The following is a 22194-nucleotide window of genomic DNA, read 5'->3' on the forward strand; positions in this document are numbered from 1 at the left end:
AAGAAGGATGACCAGCGAAGCTGGGTATTTGGGCCCCTTAACGCCTGCTTCCCCTCCGCCGGGAAGCAGGCGTTAAGGGATCGGGATCGGCCCACGTATGGGCAGTGCTTACTATCTTCGGGATCGGCCCACGTATGGGGAGTGCTTAACGCCTGCTTCACCTCCACCGCGGGTCGGCCCGGCATTGCACTATCTTCGGGATCGGCACACGCATGGGATTTTTTGGTTTACTACCCCAATGACACGAAATTTTCTTTGAACGGTAGAGCTATACAACTTCGCTATAAAAATAGTGTAAGGTACGTAGAATAGTACGCAAATTTCTAAATACCTACACGCACCATATTGTGGCTAATAAAAAATATGGTCAAAGACTCACTGATTGCACCTTACTATCCCTCCTTTGTACAGCTATCTACTAATTTGGTATCGCAATCGGTGCTTCACATTTCGGGCGAAACTGCTACATTTTGCCTTATTACTAAACTTGGTCCATTTCCCGCTCACTACTCCCATTGTTTTTCAATTCTGTTGGCGCTCATTTTGAAGAGAGAGAAATATGATATGGGGCAAAGGCAGGGAGGTTAACCGGAAGAGCGGCTTCAAGCAGGGCGTTGCTCCAGGTGCTGGCTTTTATCAGAATAAAAATAATGAATAAATAAATAGACTAATTAATAATTGAATAATAATTAAAGAGGCGTTATTCAGCTCCCCACAAAGTGGAAACACATGGCAGGCTAAAAGCTACAAGTTGTAGCTTGAGTGTGCCTGTAGCCCCGAACATAAACTTGTGCGACAGCACGCAATCAAACACGGGATAGCATTGTTTCAGTCATAAATAAAGTAGCATAAATACACCCATAATAAATAATCTTACACAAAACAAGCGTTACAGATAAAACGCGAAATCTGTAGACAAGCATTTACAAAATGCTCCTCATTCAGTTACTCAGTCAGTTGTACTCAGTTGAACTAAGTCAGTTGTAACGTAAGTGCGTAAATTTACTTGTGTGGTATTTATGTGAGAGAACGGACAATAGATAAACTAACCATTCATGCATGGCAGCAGGGGACACCGCCATGCAATCGCTGATTGATGCGGGACGGCACGTTGCATAGATGATGAAAATGGAAGTGATCAGTGTAACTTACTTTGACGGAAAGACAGACGTTGAGCAGTTTGTGGCAAAGAACTGATTTCACTGAGCCAAACCAAACTCTTTTTTTCTATTATTCTTAGTGCACTATAGCGACGAAAAAAAAAAATCTGAGAAAATGAAGTTAGCTGCTGGGTTTTCGACTGATTCAACAACATCTCTATGTGTTGCCTAACTTAGGACAAAGATAGCGTGCGCGTACTGAAGTTTAGGCGTCGTTACACTCTCTTTTCAAACATCTCATCAGAAGTAACGAGCCCTGCGCATAGCAAGGGATTTGTTCTGTAAGTTTCCACCAAGTGGAGATGTCCTACTCGTCTGCTGCTGAAGTGCTAATTTGTTTGGCTGGGGCACCAGCGACGAGGAAACAGGCGCGTACAGTCAGACTCCTTCTCGCTGGTTCACCTCCAGCCAGTCAGCGGTGACTGAAATGGACAGCCCACTAGGTGGACGTTTACGTGATAGCCACCCCACCTCCCCCAGGGCTGACCACCTTCGGCTTTCATCAAACTTTCTCTATCTCTCTTATCACTTGTTTGGGACACGAGCAGTCAGCGGTGACTGAACTGGACAGCCCACTAGGTGGATGTTTACGTGACAGCCACCCCGCCTCCCCCAGGGCTGACACCTTCGGCTTTCATCAAACTTTCCCTATCTCTCGAATCACGTGTTTGGGACAAGAGTAGTAGTGCATCTTGCCTTTATTATTAATGCTCGCACTACTACTTGGCCAGCACTGAGCCTGGGAGCGTGGGTTCTGAAGCGGCATGTGTAGCTTTATCTTTCTCTTCATTTAACAAACAAACAAACAAACGGGAGCATTGCATCGCGCCTTACGAGGCGCCTGGTCGCGTCGCTGGGGTAGCAACCGTTCGTCGTTGCGGACGCTTGCTCACCGGACGCGAGCGGCGTTTGTTGTTCCTCGACGCCGGCGGCGGGGGACGCGGCGTTTGTTTGTTTATGGGCGCCACTGGGCGACGGCGTCCTCCGACGGCGCGCGTTGTTTACCGCCAGCGCGCGGCGCCGTGACTCATGCGCTGGCAGAATCCTGGCGTCCTCGTGGGCCGCCGCCTTCCCTACCCTTTTGTTTATTGACGTTGCGCCAACGGTGCGGACTTCAATTTTTGTTTCTGTTTCTGTTTCGTTTGCTCGCCCTTCCTTTCGCAGTTCGACGCGACGCCAGCTGCCATTGCGGCTTCCGCCGCCGCCGAACTGACCGAGCTGGAATCGCATTTCGAGGAGAAGCGAGGCAGAAATCGTTGTCCAGCGAGGTCACTGCTTTCATTGTGGACTGCGGCCGCGACCTACAAACCTTTCGCTGTTGCGCCGACGGCATAAGAGGTTCGCGTTACGAAAAAAATCTCGCGTGAAAACGCAGACTCAAGATGCAGCGCAAGGAACAACGCAATGGTTGCCGATCTTCTCAAGTTTCCCTGGCCCTAAGCATAAAATATTGATGGAATATATTTTAATGCGTTAGCATTACGAGTGCCAAGTGGAAAACGTTTGTACGAAGTTTGAGGAGCCGGTCACGTGGTAGAGCTGGAGATGGAATAGGAGAAGTACACACACACACACATTATATATATATATATATATATATATATATATATATATATATATATATATATATATATATATATATATATATATATATATATATATATATATATATACATATATATATAGTGCAATTGACGGTGGTCTGCTCCATAGCACCATCAGTGGCGCTTTGCTCCTTAAACGGTGCGTCGAGTGAGCTCCTGGACAACACTCCCACAAGAGCTGAGCAGACTTGGTTAATGGCGTGTGGACCCAAATCATTCTGATGTTCGGTGGCTCTCAGCTGAGCTATCTTGGCTCCTACTATTTCCTACTATTTACTAGCGGCCTACTACGTCGGCCGCCTCGCCGGGTAACAAAGTGAGCAAGCGCTGTGGCCACGTTTCCCGAGAGAACCCCTGTTTCTCGCACGTTCGCTCAAAGTTAACCAGGAACAAACCAATGTCCTCTCCAAGCTTAAACGGCCACATCAGGTCAGTCATTTTGAACAATACTCGTTCTCCTGCACCGCGTGCCTGACTTCCATTACGAGCGCGTTCCATCTCTACCTCGAGACGCTTCATTTCCAAAGCGTGTTGACGGTCGCGCTCCTGTTTCTCTTTCTGTTCTTTAAGTTCGCGCTCCTGTTTCTCTTTTTGCTCTTTAAGTTCGCGCTCCTGTCTTTTTGCCGTCTCCCTCTCCTCAATGGTCTCAAGGCATTCCGACAGCTCGTCATCCTCAGCGTCTAACTCAAGAATAGCCCTTAGCAGTTCTGGTTTTCTGAGTTTGTCTGAGACATGCAGACCCAACTCTCTTGCAAGCTCCAGCAATTTCGGTTTGCGCAACGACTTCAAATCCATGGCTGCTCTGAATGCTGCTTTCTCTAATGCCTACTATTGTCTTGCCGCAAACTAACCCGGCAGCAACGACAACCACAATTACCAGCTCTGTTTCTGACACTAACAAAAGCCTGGCAAAACTCAGAAGAAGAAAGTCCCGCACTCACCAAACCTTGCAGCCAAGAATTCAGCACAGTCGTTCCGCTGCAGGCAACCAGTCATCACACAGGGCTCGTTGCACTGCTCTCGGATGGTCGTTGTGCTGCTCAGCAAACAGTCAACCGCATATCTTCGCTGCTGGCCTCCGTTGTCGCGATCCCACCGCTGACAATCAGTTGTTGTAATCTCAGCGCTGACGCCCGTTGTTGCAATCGCACCGCTGGCACGAGTTGTTGCAAATGGGTCGCAAGCCCCAAAGGTAGCGTTGGCCTGGCGGCCTGGGGCACAACTGGAAGCATCCGAAGGTCCTGGCAAAGCATGAGTCGACTGCTAACAGAACAACTTGTTTATTCTAGCATCGCAATACAGCGGCCGGTCAGGTCGACCGAAGTGGAGAGACGGGAGAGCACGTAACTCAACGGAAGAAATCGGAGCCTCTCTCCTGGCGTCCGGGGGCAGCTGCTTTTATACTCTCGGAGTTGAGGGCAAGAGGGAACGTCACGGGATGAGGACACGTGACAGCGGGGCACGGACAAGCTGAGAGACATGTTGAGACGAGTGTAGTGATGCATCAGCCGGGCCGGCGCCGGTCAGACCTCCTCGCTTCACACTTGGGGAGCTCCTCTCCCCGGCTGCCGCGCTTTGACAAGCGTGGGCACACACACACACACACGCGCAAACACGAAGACACGTGGCACTGAAACATGCCTGGACGAGCTTGGCGGGGAGGCGTTGCGGCAGCTCCGAACGGGCCAAAATGTCCGCCGCTTTGAACGAAGCCCCGGCGTCCGTTGCATCCGCGCCGGCTATACCGCGCGTCGTAGGCGAAACGTAACAGCAGCAACTGGTGCGGCGGACCCGGGACATAGCAAGAGCGGCAGGATCTCTGCACTGTGAGGGCGCCTAGCCTCCCGCACAAGCAAAAAGACACCTGCTCGTAGTTTTCTTTCTTTCTTTTTCAATAAATGTTTTTCCTCCTCATCTTCCTCGAATCCTATCGATACTTTTCGATGTGGTTCTCGAATGCAACACTCACTATTCGAAAATTCGAATATTTTTTCGAATAGTTTACGAATACTTCACGTTGTCGACTGTACACCATCGGAAATGTAGTTGAACCAAAAATGCAGTGCCTTTCATCCCATTGACAGTACCAGACAGAACGCGCTGCCTTGCTCGTACAGCCAGACCTTTCCGGCCAACCCCGATCGCTTGTAATAGAAAGGTGTTCTTTAGACGTGGCAGTGGGCGTTGTTTGGCGCTCTTTACCGGCGCGGCACCTGTCTCCTGTCACCGGAATAAATCTGAATCGGTTTCGTTGAAACATACGGCAGCGCAGGGCCTGGAGCAGTGGTTCGTGCCCCTGCAAGACAGATTTCAAGCAGTCAGCGAACAGTGCATACATTCTTTGGAATCACATGTACAACATGCGGAACAAACATGAGTTTCAGTAAAGAACAAGCAGAAAACAATCATCAGAGCCACATAATTGATGACCGACGTAAACGCGCAAGGTGGAGGGAAGTAATTAAGGGAAAATGAGACATCCACCTAATCAGAGCAATTGCTACAAAGGAAACCCAAACGGGTTCCTCGAAAGAAAAGCCTCACAGTTGACGACAAATTCGTCCTGGTCCGGGACTCGAACCCGGGAGCACCGCCATTCCGAGGCAGCCGCTCTACCATCTGAGCTAACCAGGCGGCTAGCAGATGGCAGGGCGAAGTCGAATTCATCAGCAACACGAAGCAAAGGCAAGAGTTTGACGTAGTAGTTCTGCCGAAACCCGTAAGGTGCCTGTTTAGCTCAGATGGTAGAGCGGCTGCCCTGGAAAGGCGGTGGTCCCGGGTTTGAGTCCCGGACCAGGACGAATTTTCCTTCAACGGCGAGGCTTTTTTCTTTCGAGGAACCCGTATGGGTTTCTTGTGTAGCTATTTGCTACGTTTGGGTGCATGTCTCATTTTTCCTTTTTTAACATACAGAACAAACATTCGTTTCAATAAAGAAGAAGCACAAAACAATCATGCGAGCCACATAATTGACGATAAGGCGCTCTTGATAACAATGCGAAGCACGTACCACTCCCTGCATACGTTTCCCGGTAAAGATTATTTACATCAACAACACCAACGATAGCAATAGCAAATACAACAGCGACCACAACAATTACATCATCAATTAAAACGACGACGACGATGACGATATCAACAGCTACGACTATAACAACAGCGACATCAGCGATAACAATTACAACAACGGCAACACATCATCACTATGACAGCAACTACAACAACAACAACGGAGGTGGCAACGGCTGAGCCAGGCCCAACGAAAAACCGTAATTAAATTGTGTTCATCGGAAACAGTTTACGTTTGGTCTGATTTCGGTAATAATTATGCAGTAACGCACTGGTTACAATACCACTCAACTCTCAAGGAAACATGGCAGTCATTACGTTTGTCTATTATTAACTTTCGCAGATTTCTCAGCGCATGCAGAGAGAAGATGCAGCCCCCGTGTGACGCACTAGCCAAGGCAAATGTCATTGAATGATCACTCCTTGCACAACGCATAGTAATACCCACAAACTGCAAACGCCATAAGCACATTTTGAAGCGCGCGTATAGAGGCGCGGTTATCAGAGGAAATGTGCGTTAATCCTGGTTGCCACTATTGCACCGCATCCACTCCCAGAATCGAATAGTAGTGATTTGTTTATGTTGTTAATTAAAGCATGACTAAAGTGTCTCTTCCAACGGCAGGAGATTGCTTGGTTAAGAAGTCTGGCATGAAACAAAAAAAAAATGAAACCCTGACCTTCATTTTCTGTTCTACTTAATCGACCTCTCACTTCTGAATTAATGAAAGTAGAATTTCGGGAGTATGTTGACAGCCCAAGCTGACTTAGCGTTCCTCTTTCCTGACCCGTTAATGCGCTCTAAATATCGTTACACGTAACGTTCGGTCGGTAAGCGGGACATTCTTGCAGATATCTTCCCCTCACTTAGCGGTACCTGTGCGAAGCGAGATTAAGCGTGTATGGTGACCCGAATAACTTACGAGTAACGGCGTTTCTGTGTTGATAATCTGAAGCGGGGTTTTGCCACGGGCAGTGTATGTGCATGTGGATTGCTGCGTGCCCTTGGCCGTGCGTTAAACAATAATGAGAATGCTTACACACGCGGTCGCATTGGGCGAACGAACGACGTCCTTGACACGAACATTGGGTCCGCACGTGCCGTTTGTATAGGATGGCACGGGTCGATATGGAATCCTGCAGCGCGATGCAGTCCGTATCGACGCCGATTACGGCATCTCGGGAAGCGTTCGCGACGAGTGCGGAGGGCGGTATTTTTGCAGGTTGCAGTAAGCGGCGGGAAAAAAAATTGTGCCATTGTGTTAGCAGTGGAAAGCATCTTATCGCTGACGCTGCCTGTAGCGCTTCGTAGTTAACGCTTTTCATAAATGCAGGCAGCCAGAGAGAAGCCAACGTAAGCGGTTGTTTGCGGTGCCGACGCCCAAGAGAGTGGGGAGAGTGTCGCGGATAAGGGGACGGTTGCACTCAATATAAAGGATTTTTCGTATCACAAGATGCGGCGCGATAAACTTTTAACATTGGCACTGTTGTCGGGGGCGGGCTGGGGGGGGGGGGGGGGGGGTAGGTGTGATTTGGAAATTGCCCAAATTTGTGCATGAGACTGCCATTCACGCACACAGAAGGGAAGAAGGAGAAAAAAGAAAAACATTTTGTGTTTCCGTACTCTCTGCAGAGTGTGAGGTGCCTAATTTTACAGCTAAGCTAATAGCATCTCGATGGTCGGCATTTTTTCATGTCCGTCCATGAGCAGAAATTGTCATCATCAGCAGTGGCTCATACCCACCTAAGCAAGCAAAAATGCAATGGGTCATCTCCCTTGTATTGAAGAGGCTACAAGCACTCAGCAAAGTGAAGCGAACAGTGCATTGCATACATTCATTGGAATCACACACACAACGTACATAACAGCGTGCGTTTCAATAAAGAACATGCTGAAAACAAGCACATCATCAGTAAGGGGTCATACCCCTGTAAACAAACAAAAATGTAATGGCTCATACCCCCGTAAGCAATGGTTCATACCCCCGTAAGCAAGACAAAAATGTCATGGCTCATACTCCAGTATAAGTCAGATGCTACAAGCGCTCAGCAAAGAGAAGCGAACAGTATACACAAATTCGTTCAAATCACCCGTACAGCACACATAACAGCATGCGTTTCAATAAAGAACAAGCTCAAAACAAGCATTCGGACCATCAATAACGCATGGCATAGCCCCCTCAGCAGTTGTAGTGGTGGCTTTGCAACAGCTTCACTGGACATCCGCTTTCTCAGGGCCGGGATGGTCAGTCAATTATTTTAGTGGCCCGAGCATTGAGTGACGCTCTTGTTTCTTGCGCAGCACCTCTGATTCACCTCCTAAAATGACCCGAGAGATAATTCGAACTAAATTCGAAAAAAAAATTAAGAAATATCACAGTACCAAAATCATGGGTTTCATCGTATAGATATGATATCAAAGCATAAGTTCAGTTACAAGTTGAGTTACTGAAATGTCTGGAATAATTGGAATTGATTTGTAATCAATGAGACTACCGGGGACTAAATTAAAAATAAATCAGAAAAATAAAGGAAAAAATAGTACAGTGCAAAAATGCATGGGCTTCGTTATAGATATATCTGTGCACAACTTTAGTTACAAGTCGCGTTACTGAAGGGTCTAGAATAATTATAATTAATTAGAAGTCCCTGATTGCCGCACACCAAAACATAGAATCGTAGATATTAGAGACCCGCCACCTGAGCACGACTTTGGCGAAATTTCTGGAAACCCGCAAGTAGCAAGCTGAAGCAATGAAGTCACTAATGACGTCACCCACAAGAAGGTGGCATGATATTTAGCCGGCCAATTAATGGAAAACAGTTGCCTCCGAGTTTGGTTCGTGCGTTGCCTTCGCCTAAAGTTAGCCTAGAGAACGTCAACGTCGAGATGCAAGTGACACTAAGAGACAGCTAAGTGAAACATTAGGGTCGCGTGCTACTTTTTTTGTTACAATTGTGCAGATTATTTTTATTATTATTATTATTATTAATATTATTAGTGGTAGTAGTAGTAGTAGTACTAGTAGTAGTAGTAGTAGTAGTAGTAGTGATGTTTAACTATATATATACGACACTAAAAAGAGAGAAAGAGAAGAAAAAGAACGTAACGAAAAAAACCACGTTGAACGATGTGCCGCATACTTAAACATGCTTCCAAGCAAAGAGGTGTGCAACAGTCTTTAGGTCAATAGGTACAGCTCTGGGGAATACGGTGTCGAAAAAGAATGACAGCTTCACTGCAGCGCAGTTCCGCATATAATATCTTTATGTGTATTTAATAATTAGTTGGTTCAAATAGATGAAATGCCATTCCACGTATCTTGCGATTTATTGTCGAAGGCCATTCCATTTAAATAAACGGAATATTTTTGCGAAATTCTTCTACCTACCGAGTAGGACTTTGACCGTTTTTAACTGAATATCTTCGACTGTCAACGCTGAGTACAGGTGTGAAGAGACCATCAGTCATGTTCCGTGCCACTGCTCTCGCTTTGATAACCAACCTCAGACTGCTCAGTGTGCCTCGAGTAGACTAGACGATAGGCCATTCACAGAAGCAAAGATCTTGTGAGCCTGACCTCACAGTTGATTAGCCCAGAAAGCCATTCAAGCGCCTCTTCACTACCTGTAGTAGGCAACAGACTTGAGTGCCTGACTGAAGACATCCTGCACCTAACTTAGTGCGTGTGAAAATGAGATATAGACTCATGTTCTATCTATCTATCTATCTATCTATCTATCTATCTATCTATCTATCTATCTATCTATCTATCTATCTATCTATCTATCTATCTATCTATCTATCTATCTATCTATCTATCTATCTATCTATCTATCTATCTATCTATCTATCTATCTATCTATCTATCTATCTATCTATCTATCTATCTATCTATCTATCTATCTATCTATCTATCTATCTATCTATCTATCTATCTATCTATCTATCTATCTATCTATCTATCTATCTATCTATCTATCTATCTATCTATCTATCTATCTATCTATCTATCTATCTATCTATCTATCTATCTATCTATCTATCTATCTATCTATCTATCTATCTATCTATCTATCTATCTATCTATCTATCTATCTATCTATCTATCTATCTATCTATCTATCTAATCACTCCCCCGTCCCATCCCCGCGTGTAGTGTAGTAAACTGGACTCAGTCTGGTTAACTTCCCTGCCTTTACTCCCTCCCGTCTCTCTTTCTCTCTCTCTTTGACCGTCGGCTCTTTCTTCCGTCGAGCTTCTTTGCAATGCTACGGTATACTGCTCTGAGTATAGTTGCATAAAACTTTCGTTAATTAATAACCGGTGTCCCACGTCCACTTTCGATCGTGATCGAGCACTATCCAGACCAAAATTCTTGACCCTGATTGACTCCCTCCTGCAGCTTGCTCAAGGGAGCCAATACCGAGCGACAAATTCAATCCCAATCGGGCTCGATCTCGCTCGAAAATGCAGCATGTGACACCTGTGTGAATGGGACATTATAATTTTGTTCCATTTAGACTGCGCTAACTAAATGGTACATATTCATCAAAATGTGCCGCTTACTTTGCGGCACTTACGTGGGATGATATTCAAAGCGTAGGAACGGAGCAAAAAGCTTCCTTACCAACGGCAAAACAAAGAAGAAGAAAGAAGAAAAGACAAAGAAAGACAAAGAAAGAAAAGCAGTGCGACGCTTTTTGAAAATCGATTTCGCATTCCCGCTCATACTGTCACCTCCTGTGCGTATACATGAGCATAGCTTTTCTGGCTCCAGAAGTATTTTCGCAGCTGCTCAGATTGACTACGTTTAACCCATTACCATACATAGATTCATTCTATGGCAACGGCTGGTTCGTCCACGCATTTCGACTGCTTTGAAGACTTTGCAGACATGTGGGTGAGTGATAGATATAAAAATGGCAGGCGACCCTAATCTTTGACTGAAGTGTCTGTCAGTGGCACTCGCACTTCCGCGTTGGAGTTCATTAGGTTAACTTTAGGCGAACTCAACGCATGCCCCCAACTCGGAGGTAACAATTTTCCATTAATGAGCCGGTTATATATCACGCCACCTACTTGTGTGCGACACCATCAGTGACGTCATTTCCTCCGCTTTCTACTTCCGGGTCTCCAGATATTTCGCCAAAGTCGTGCTCACGTGGCGGGTCCCTAAAAGTCTGCGATTCTGTGTTTTGGCGTGCGGTAATCATTGATTTCTAATTAACGCTAATTATTCCAGACACTTCAGTAACTCAGCTTGTAGCTAAGCTTATGCTCTGATATCATACCTATAATGAAACCCATCGATATTGCACTGCACTGTTGCTTTTCTATTTCTTTTCCTGATTTATTTTGAATTTCATTACCGGTCGTCTCAGGTGGTCTCTGCGCAAGAAACAAGGGTGTCACTAGTTGCTCGTGCCACTAAAAAAAAAGGAGGCAGGGCTGTTAACCAGTCATGAGTCCAGTTGGCTACCAAGCACTGCAGAAAGGGAAAGTGCAATGGAGAGACGTCGCGGAAGTAGTGTGCAGAGGTACACACTAAAGACGGGGGAATTTAAGGTCATTTGTGCAATAGACACTCAATAACCGACGCTGAGAAGGGAAGCGCGGTTGAGGATGACAGAAGGCCAGGTGGTGCGATAAAATTAGGAAATTCGCTGGCGCCAGTTGGAATCGGTTGGCGCAGGACAGGGGCAATTGGAAATCGCAGTGAGAGGTCTCCGTCCTGCAGTGGACATAAAAGATGATGATGATGATGATGATGATGATGATGATGAATTGCAACGGCATTAAGATGTTCCACTTGCTTAAACTTACGTGGAACAATGTTCAGAGTCCTAAACTGCAGAAGGGGCAAGATGTCTGGATGAAGGAAGAGGCGAGGCTCGAGGACATTCCTTCTGCTGTGGCCTCCTAGATTGCGTCGTTGCGCCCAGATTTTACTAATCACGCGGGACAAATTTGCAAGAACCTCCCGCTGACTACAGGGACTTATGTGGAAGCACGGCTTTGGAGATAGCGCGCACTAGTGATCTCGGAGGCCATTGCTTCTACGTAGATTCCACTAGTAAGCGAGCAATTTTTTTGCATATTCGTTCCATTTGCTTTGTAGAATCTGTGTGGAACGACATTAACCATGTACACTGGATCGGTGGTGCCCTTGAGTCGGCTTCGAAAAACAAGTGTTTGAAGTTGAAAGCCTTCTTTGTTAGCGACTGCCACATCTGTGTCGCGAACAGAAAACCACAGATCGACCGAAAGTTTACAAAAATATATACTCCGCAGAGCTTTGTCACAACAAGCTCTCGCGCGCACGCATATATATGGGGGGGGGGGGGGGCGAAAAAAGCTTCATGTCGTGTTGGCGGCGGAGCGCGATTAGCATATTCTGCGAAGTGCCGATGCCCATACGCTTCGCATTGTTATTTCCCGCGCTCGCTGGAGTCGTAAACACGTCTCGCTTTTACATTTGTTTATGCAGCTTGACATTTACATTGCCGCTGCGCGGCACGCTATGCTTTGTGCTCCTTGGTGTACGTTAAAAACGAGCTAACAAGTAAGAAACGAGCGATGTCGACTGAAAGCCGAAGAACTGCGAGTGATAGCATTGTTTACGGTGTCGTGCTCGTCAGGCAGTGTTCTAATAGTACAATCGACTGGTTGTTTTCGAGTGCTCCAGGGTGCCCCGGCGGGGCGCGCATTAGACACGGGATGATTGAAATCGAGTGCTCTGAACACATTCGGCTGGTCCCTCGGAGCGCTTCACTCCAGCTCAAATCGCTCGGAGGTTGCCCTCACGTGTGACCAAGGGGGCGCCACCGAGACCTGGTAGGTAAAGCCCCTTAAACTTCGTAAAGTAGTGCCACGCTTTGAAGAATGCCGCCTCCTCCTCGCGCGCTCTGGCCGAGGATGACACCGCGTCGCTATTGGTCTAATAGCATCACGTGGGCCCTAGCGCCGTGCATCAGCGCCATTTTTGCTCGAGAAGCGTCTACGGAGTGGCGAGGAGCTTATGTTGGTGCCGTTGCTACGCTCGAGCAATGTAGGCGGCGCCACGGTCGAGGAGGGAGCGTGAAAGAGAGGAGAAATGAGGAGGAAGGAAGGCGGAGGAGGAGAGTGTTGCTACTTTACGAAATTTAAGGGGCTTTACTGGTGGAGCTCTGTTCGCGTGGTTCTCTGCAGCTTCCGCTGTTGGCGGGACTTCATTCTCGGCGGCGTGCCTTGTTTGTCTACAACCGGAAACGTGATGACGTGTTTCCTCTTCCGGCCTCCGATCGCTCCGGCGACCGGCTGCACGTTCGGTTCGCTCGTGTTTTCTCTGGCTCCGATGAAGAGTGAGCTCCGCATCGGTTGCAATCCGTGCCACACTCCTAAAGGGAAAGTTGTCGTATATTTACCAACTGCTGTCACAACATCCAGTACCTTGAGATAGTTATTCCCGGCAACGGTAGAGTTTGTAACAATTTTGAATAAATAAGGTAACCACTGTTAGTAATGGTTCTTCATAACTCATTCCAAGCGCACCTGGCACCGCCGACCACAACGTTTCTAGCCCCAGACGCGTTTATCGCACCCCCTCCGGCGTACTCGAGAGTGGGCCCGATAAAGGCGTCATAGTCTAAAACATCGTATCCGGTGTGGCGAACTGCATGTGGAATTGGTAGCTGATACCCATTATAAGAGTGATTACCTTGTTTAGTAAAAAACATTGGTAACGCTACCGCTACCAGGCGCAATTATATCGAGGTAGCGAGTGTCACAACAACAGCTGGTAACTGTACAACGACTTCTTTTATTTCTCTTTAAAAGTGCAGAGAGCTGTAGGCACCAGCCGAATGTACCATAAGAATATGTAGGAGTGACAGTGTCGGCGGCGACACAGCGCGCCAGGCAACTGCAGTGGCGCAGTAGAAACTGCGCCCTGGTAGCTACCAGGCGCCTCAGAACGCCGGCGTTATGAGGAGCGCCGCCAGCACCACGGTGCGGCATGCATGCAGCTGCTTAGCGGTAGCGCTTATAGCGTTTGCAATTTGCATCTTTCTTGTATGCTACAGTATTGTCTGTTCTTTGGCTTCCGAAATGGCTGCGCAGATTCCACCGATCTCGGATTACGTGTGCGACGCAACACCTTGTGGATATCAGATACATTTAGCGTGTCCGGTATTCCGGCAAGCGCGGGCGGTTTGCCGGATTAGCGGGGGCTTAAACGTGAGCGGCCAGATTGGTGGCGCCAGCTGGTGGCGCAAAGCTCAACCATACAAACACAGAGCTAATTAATATATTCTGCTTAGATGCTGGTGTAAATTTTCGACAGTGGCGTAATTGTGTTCACAATTACGCCACTGCCAAAAATTTGCACGAGTAGCGAAGCAGGATATAGTGGCTTACTGCAGTTTTAGCTCTATGTTTGTCTGGTTGAACTCTACGCCACCAGGCGGCTGCACCGCTCTGGCCACTCACGTTTACGTACCCGCAAATCCGGCAATCCGCCCAAATCGCTCCCGTTTACCGGAATAGCGGACAAGCTAAATGTCTCTATTACCAAGCGCGAATATTGCGCGGCAAAGTATACGCTCAGCGCGTACCACCCGCACGCGTACACTTTGTCGCAGGGTCACGAGATCGAGTCCGCCGTCGTCAGCAAGGTTTCATTCGAAGCGCGCGAGTGTTTATTTGGCTATATATATGCACTGCCCGCACCTTTTGTGGACTTTGCTGAGCATACCACCTAATCTGTTCAAGTAATGGAGCCGTCGAACATCACGCGCTGTTCTATTAACACATCTGTGCTGCTCCGGAGACACTTATGACTCTTACCCCCGTGTTCTCCAATGATCGGCGACTGGAAGCTCTTTTTCCACTTGACCGAGTTCAGAACAGCGCCACCCCTCGATCTGAGAGGGCATTACGCTTCTCGAGAATTGTCGGAAAGCGTCGATGAAGAGTCGCAACTATTTTTGTCCACGGGCTGGCGCTGTCGTCAACTCTCTTGAGTGTACGTGGAGTGTACGTATATATATATATATATATATATATATATATATATATATATATATATATATATATATATATCCATTTCGAATGAGAATGGCTTTCCACGTGAATCAGAAAATATAAGGAACGACGTCACATATGTTATAACTTCTTACGCACTTTAACTTTAAATAACAATAAATATGTGGAGCTATGTTTCAATGAAATAGCCACTCTTATCCGGACCTGTGTTATAAATACCTGTACCTGTTACGCGGAACATCATTCCACACAACTGAAACTGAAACCATGTTTAAGCGTGAGGATTCGATATGTACAGGTATTCACAGCTAATTTTCAAATTAAGCTGCGTATTACAGCGATGAGAAACAATTCCTAGTTCGTGCAAACGATGTCAGACTCTACGACGTCACGGCACTCTGTCGCAGAAATATCCAGATGTCGCCGTCACTATACCCGTTCGCGGTAGCCTCCTGGCTATCCTCTCATCTCTCGGTTCGTGTTAACATTGATCTGCTTGTTTTTTTCGCAAAAGCGCTATATGTGAATGTACCTTTACTTAATGACTTTTCCTATTGCCCCGTGAAATACCAATTATGAAACTACATATGTTGCCTGCGTGTCCTTTAATTATTGCGCGCCATTCTAGAAAACGTCCGCAACTGACGCTTCTGAATCTTCTTTTTTCCTCTAGCTTTCCAATTGAATTCTCGTTACATCGGTGACTATGGGTGTGATACAAAAAAAAAAAACCGGGAGTCTGTATTTCGGGATGGCAAACAATGCCCAATGCCCCATTCTTTGGCTATTGCTTGACGCAAGGTTTAACAGCTGCTGCGCATATAAATAACGTAATGCTCTCGAAGTGGCGCAAGCTTTGTGTATTCACGTCGGCACCGAGCTTTGTGCGTTCCTTCCTTCTTTCTTCCTGATGCTCCTCCTCCACGTCGGTTCGCGAATATAGAAACTGTTTCAGCATGATTGCGCAAACAAGTCGCCCAGTATTCAGCGTTGTTTTACTTCTCGGAACTGTATTTTTTTTCTTGTTGTTGTTGTTCGCGGGGCCCTCAATTGTATTCGTTTTGTCCCGGCACTGCACCGTGCTATACTGCCCATGTGACGCAACTTTTTTTGCGTTTTAAGTTCTCTGTTTGTTTTGTCGTTGTTGTCAGTCCAGATGCAGGTTCGTTCTATTCTTCCCGCCGCAGCCAACCTTTTCTTTGTCTTACCTGTGAAGGATTATCTTGATGTGCGCCTACATTTCATCCCTTGTACGCATGCTGTATTCCCGGAAACGAATTATTTTGCCTGCCTTAAAAGTTACTGTGACTAATCTTTTATTCTTTCTCGTTTTAATGGAGTGTAAGCAAGGCTTCATGCGTTTCAATTTCATGTCTTCTGTGCTGTATAATAGCGTGGCCTGTCCACACTGCGTTAAAGGCTGTCTGATGCAGAAAAAAATAAGTCTCGAGTCGATATTTCATACAAAGGGCAGCTAAAGGACAAACCACCAAAGTCAGCGAGGCGTGACGTCAGAGGGGAAGGAGTAACGAAGCGATGTTGTGATTGGATGGCTATATACAGGCGGCCGCCTGCCAGCGCGGCTTTTTCTCCTGGCAACAAACCGTAACGTTGTGCAGGAAACATCGCACGCAAACAGCGCATAATGCTGTCTGCTTTGCGAACAAGAGATGGTGATAGGCGCAGTCCACTTATCGGGTCCGAGTAAACGCAAAAAAAAGTATCCGGAATGCTATTCAGAACTCTCTCAGTATATAAAACGTGGCGGCTATGACGTGTTTCCTACTTTTGCAATGTGCTTCCGGCGCGTTCAGTCCACAGAAGCGTTGCCTTCGAGATTAGTTTCCGTAACTCCCAAGAAGCTGGATTCGGACGCCACCTACATTGCTCCAGGTTACGAAATCACGCCACCTGCGCCGCCGCGTTACCATGGTTGCGAATCGCGATAGACACGTGGTTTTGCGCCGCCTTGCGGGAATGGGTGGGCAACGCTGTGACTGAAGTTTTTTTTTTCTTGTGTTTAAGGAAGTGAAAATCTAGTAACTTTGTCGTGAGTATTTTCGCTTCACGCCATAAATGTCTACTACAAATTCCGGAAATTCGTAAACTTTTGAAAGACTGAAGAATGAGGATTTCAACTTTGTAACTAAGCAACGAAAAGGTAAGCGAGGATGTGGCAATTCTCTAAACTCCACGCAATAATTCGTCTCAAGCGGAAAAAATAATACCGTGCTATATACCTCTCGGCAATATATACTACAAATTGGTTAATAGGACTTTCGCAATGCCATCGTAAGTACTCTTACCATTTTTTATCTGTACATTTATGCATCCATTTCGTAGGCTTTAGGTGCTCTAACAGATGCAGCTTACAGAAATGCGGCATTGAGTTTAGTGCAGGGTTACAGATTTGCAAACATCCTTTGTATTTTTACTCTTTTTTTTAATTTTCGCGGATATTGTAAAGCATTCAATTAAACCAAATCAAAATTTTGCCTCTGCATATCCTAGAACTTAACTTTCCTTCCCCAAATGTAACCAATTTCATTCATATCAGTTCAGCAGTCATCTAATGAGAGCATTTATTATTTTTATAATAATAATAATAATAATAATAATAATAATAATAATAATAATAATAATAATAATAATAATAATGCTCTTTACCTTGAGTGGGGGCAGCGACAACCAGGAACCCAGCTGGTCCTAACTATTCACGTGTTACCATATCCTAATCCGCCATTCCACATATCTGTTTTATCTCCTAAAGTTACCCATTTCCGTCATGATTCCGTATTCACCTTCACCATACTTTTCTTTTCACCAACACTGCTGCTCTTTCTTGCTTGTCAGTTAACGTTCTTATTAGTTTTGAACTGAATCGGAAAAGGATAGGTCTACCTCCAACTGGCGATTGTTCCCGTGTTTGCGGTTCCCGGAGCCCCCTGGAGAAAGCACCAATTTGAACCTAACTTCTCGGTGTGTCAGTGGCGTCTGTCCATGCTCTCACTTAATTACTGAAGTGTGTACGTGTTCGTGTGTGCTCGTGCGTTGAACACGAAACGCTTACGAAATTGCTTAGCCGCCTGAGGACGTTACTTTCAAGAGCACGAGGTCTAGGGATCGAATCCCGGCCACGGCGGCCGCATTTCGATGGGGTCGAAATGCGAAAACACCCGTGTACTTAGATTTGGGTGCACGTTAAAGAACCCCAGGTGGTCGAAATTTCCGGAGCCCTCCACTACGGCGTGCCTCATAATCAGAAAGTGGTTTTGCCACGTAAAGCCCCCATAATTTTAATTAAATTTTCCTTTATTGTTTCCCCCTGCTGCTTCGAAGCGGTATAGCCGCCTTAGGTATTTTTTGCCTTTCGCCCGCGTGGCCTTTCCCTCTGCGCCTGTGAAAAACTCGGCCAATCGGCGAATCGTTTGTTCGTCACCACCCTGCTTCATTTCTGTCTCACACGTCCGTGCATGCCTAATCAGACGGGAATCGCAACGCTTTGCCGCCGTGTCTTTCCTTATCGCGTCGGCTCCTTATCGAAGCCCACGCGGTGTTTCGTGCGCCAAGGATGCAGCCGCGAATCATATCTGGGCTCGGCTGCAGGTGTTTATCTGCGGCTGTATTACAATGTCGTTTGCATACTGCACTGCTCAACACGCCACGTACGCCGCCGTCTCCGTATCGAGGATTGACACGGGGAGGACTGGATGTTTGCTCTTTATCGGGACCTTTTTGTTTAGCCGTTATTCTTGCACGTTCCCCTCTCTCTCTCTCTCTCTCTTGTCTGTCTCTGTCCCTCGTTCTCCTTTTTTTTTTCGTTTTCCTTTCTTTTCATCTTTCTTTTTTTTTTTGTTCGCGGCACTTGGTTTTGCGAATTTATCAGCTCACGAAGCGCACAAAGTGCAGGGCTGCATGTCGAAGGCGAATAAAGGAATAACCAATCGCTCTCTATCTGGTCCCCTCGCTTCAATGTTGCGCGTTCTTCTTTGCAGATGTTGGCATGCCAACATGCCGATAGCAGCGCGTAGGGCGTACCGAACGCCGCTATCGTCACGGTGCTCACGAAGCGGCGCCAGCGAACCACATTTCGTCGTACGTGGTGGCCGTCACCTCGGACTTGACCGTTGCGAAGGTCGCCGTGCTGACCTCGCGTTCCAAGCCAAGCCAAGCGCGTTCCAAGCCAGCACTCGACGGTCGTCCGAGAGGTCCAACAAGCGACCGCGCTGGCCCCCCGGTTCAAAGTTGGCGGGCGCGGTGACCTCCAGGCAAAGGGAGGTACGGCGCCGGGCTGTCTGGCACTTGGTTGCACGTTTGGACATGTCGCTCGCCGATGCTTCTCCGCAGGACTCCGCTGCCTGACGGCTCAGCATCTTGACTTGGCAAGGGAGAATTAGGGCGCTGTGCCTTTCGGCGCAGCCCCGGGTTTGTCCAAAGGGCGTTCACAGCATCGATTCGTTATCTTGTCGATTCGGAATCCGGGCTGGTGGTAATGGCACAACATTGGTCAAGGTGACTGAATAATTTATTCAATCGGTAACCCATTCATTGGCGGGCTGGTTAGGTCGTTTCTGGACCGTCTCTTTGTTTCACCGATTCATAAATAGACACATTTATTTATTTATTTATTTATTTATTTATTTATTTATTTATTTATTTATTTATTTATTTATTTATTTATTTATTTATTTCCGCAAGACTCCGCGCTAGGACAGCTGTGGCTGGGTTGACCCGCAGTGTTGTCCCACGGTCAGAAAATTACTTTACGAGTCATCGTGGGTGATCATCGCTGGGCGACAAAATGCCTCGAAGTGTTAAATTACTAAAGCACCGCGCAATCAGAGGTGTTTCGTGGCTACACGTAGCCGATGTATTCCGTTCGCTCGTCGAATAAGCACTTGCGCGTCTCGCTGGCGTTGAGAACGTCAGAGGAAAACGAACGTCTTCTGGCCAATTTACAAAATGAGTTCACAGTTTCAAATGGCAGCGTCTCCTTCTCTTTATTCTTGGAATTTCGCGCACCAACATGCATCCACATGCGGAGCATGCGCTGACGAGAGAGAGAGAGAGAGAGAGAGATTAGATAGGAAAGGCAGGGAGGTTGACCGGAAGATAGATACCCAGTTTGCTATCCTGCACTGGGAAAGGGGGACTGGAAAAGGAAGACAGAAAGATAAAGGAAAGAAGAAAAAAACGCACCAGCCGAAGAAAGTAGCTGTACCATTATTTTTTGTTCACTACCGATTACACATGCACACCATTCCTACATGCTAGTCTTTTCTTGAAATTTCTCGGTTTTCCTTAGTCGAAGTTAGCTCGATTTTCTTATTTCTATGTATCTTTGGTATTTCTATTGTAAGTTCGATTGGGTGGGCCACTTCTTTAATTAATCCCTATGCTACGCGCAGTTTAAATGTATTCAGTTCCTGACGCGTAGAAAAATACACATTGTTAAATAGAAGAAGATATGTGCGTGCTTGCGTGTTTCAATATCATCTGACATATGCTCTTTGGCGTTATATGGGGCCAAGTGTGTCGTGGTGCCGGAGGCCTAGTCGAGAATGTATGATATCAATACCTTTCGTGAGCACCATGACAAACATGAGTATTTATGAATTGTGAAACAATCTGCGATAAACGAAAATTAGGCGTTTAAGACGCCAGTGGCTCGCCTGTGGCTCGCAAGCTTACAGCTGAAGTGAAATTTCAAGCTTAAAGCGGTAAATGCTATGCCTACGTGAATCGAAGTACAAAAAATTGATTGAAAATGGTTCGAATTTACCAAGCAAATATAAGAGCGAGAAGAGGAAGGTGAGCTATCATGTGGCCGCACGGGAAACTAAAGATACCAGATCCAAACCCTTTTGCAGCTTAAGCCCACAACCGAAGGCCAGCAGGAAAGCATGTGAACGTCCAACATGTCGAAAAAGAAGCTTTCGGAGGCATTTTCTTGTGTGCATTAGAAAGCGCAACCAGGAAGAAGAGCACCTACTTAAGAAGGAAAGAAAGAAAAAAAGTCTCGTCGTGAAACAAGCACAGAATGATCGGCTGCGGAACTGGCCTACACAAACAAAATCGGAGCGGCAGAATCAGTACCTGCCGTTCAGTACGCCCGTGACCGCTGCCGCAAGGCGCCGGCATTCTCAGTTTTATTGACAAACAAACAAGGGGCATATCACTCACATGCCTGACACTTGCCATAGGCCTACTGCATCGAAAGGCCATGAGCGTTAATAAAATTCCCTGGCAAGCGACAAATCACGTGCTCTCATACAAAGCCTAGCGCTGGGATTTTTCGGGCTTGGTGTAAGCGAAGGCTTTACAGCGCTGTGTTGCCAAGAACAGTGCTCGTAACCGCGCTCGAAAAACTGGACAATCGCCCCTTTACAGAGGAGAAAGCTCTAGGACACTGGTCCAGACGGGCTTCGGCACTCAAGGCCTTAAGGGCTTTGCTGAAGTTTTTAAGGACGTGCGAATTGTGCGATCGCCTTTGAGTGTTCTATAGCGTAATATCGCGTTACTGCGTGAATTTCCTTTTTTTTTCTCCTCTTTTTCTTTCTCCTTGTATTCTCTTTACCCCTTTCCCCAGCACAGGGTAGCCAGCCGGTACTTACACTCGTTAACCTCCCTGTCTTTCCTCCTCTTTGTCTCTCTCTCTCTCTTACAGCGCTGTTGTGTAAGCTTTTCCGCATAACATACTAGGGCTTCTTGTCGTGCGCTGATGTGACCGAGTGAATGCTCCGAGTGTTTGGGGCACCATTAACTTTGTCCTCGGTTTGCTTTCTTTCATGTTCGCCCGGATGATTTGCCAGGCGCCGCTGGATTTCTGCAGCTTGGCTGTGAGTAAAACGTTTTCTTTCCTCCGTGATTTTCCGATAGGAGCAAGTTGTGCGGCCCGACCTTGGACCACATTGGTCGTGGCCAACCAGGGATTTCTTTGACCAGACTTTACAAAGCGGACTGCGCGAAGTTAGGTGCACTTCGGCGCCGCGTTGGCCGAATGTCGTGTGTTTATTTCTTGCGGTACTGTACCTTTTACCACAAGGATTCACGAGAAGGTCTACGTTGTCCCACTGGACACTGTTAAGAGACCCGCCTTACACTATTGCCACTACTGGTAGCCCACATCAAATGCATCAGTAGGTCCAGACGAGTGGACTTCGCCACCAAGACCTCGGACTCAAGTGTGCTCCGACAGCGACGACTCCGATTAAGAGTCATTAACTAATGAAGTTTCTCTCTCTCTCTCTCTATTTGATGGCTCATAGCAGGACCTGCTGTCACATGCATCATAACCCTGAGTGTTACTTAAGACAAAACATCAACATTTCTCATA

At 46.8% G+C, this 22194-nt stretch overlaps 1 protein-coding gene across 1 annotated transcript in view; it reads left to right on the top strand.

Moving 5' to 3' along the window:
• FoxP (forkhead box P) overlaps nucleotides 1-22194 on the top strand; it is a 501832-nt gene that overhangs the window by 273398 nt on the left and 206240 nt on the right. Inside the window, exon 3 of the mRNA XM_065439573.1 lies at nucleotides 21671-21697. The gene's annotated coding sequence lies outside the window, so the exon portion shown is untranslated. The remainder of the gene's footprint in view (nucleotides 1-21670; nucleotides 21698-22194) is intronic.

Source organism: Dermacentor albipictus, chromosome 6 (genome assembly GCF_038994185.2).
Source record: "Dermacentor albipictus isolate Rhodes 1998 colony chromosome 6, USDA_Dalb.pri_finalv2, whole genome shotgun sequence".
NCBI lineage: Eukaryota > Metazoa > Arthropoda > Arachnida > Ixodida > Ixodidae > Dermacentor > Dermacentor albipictus.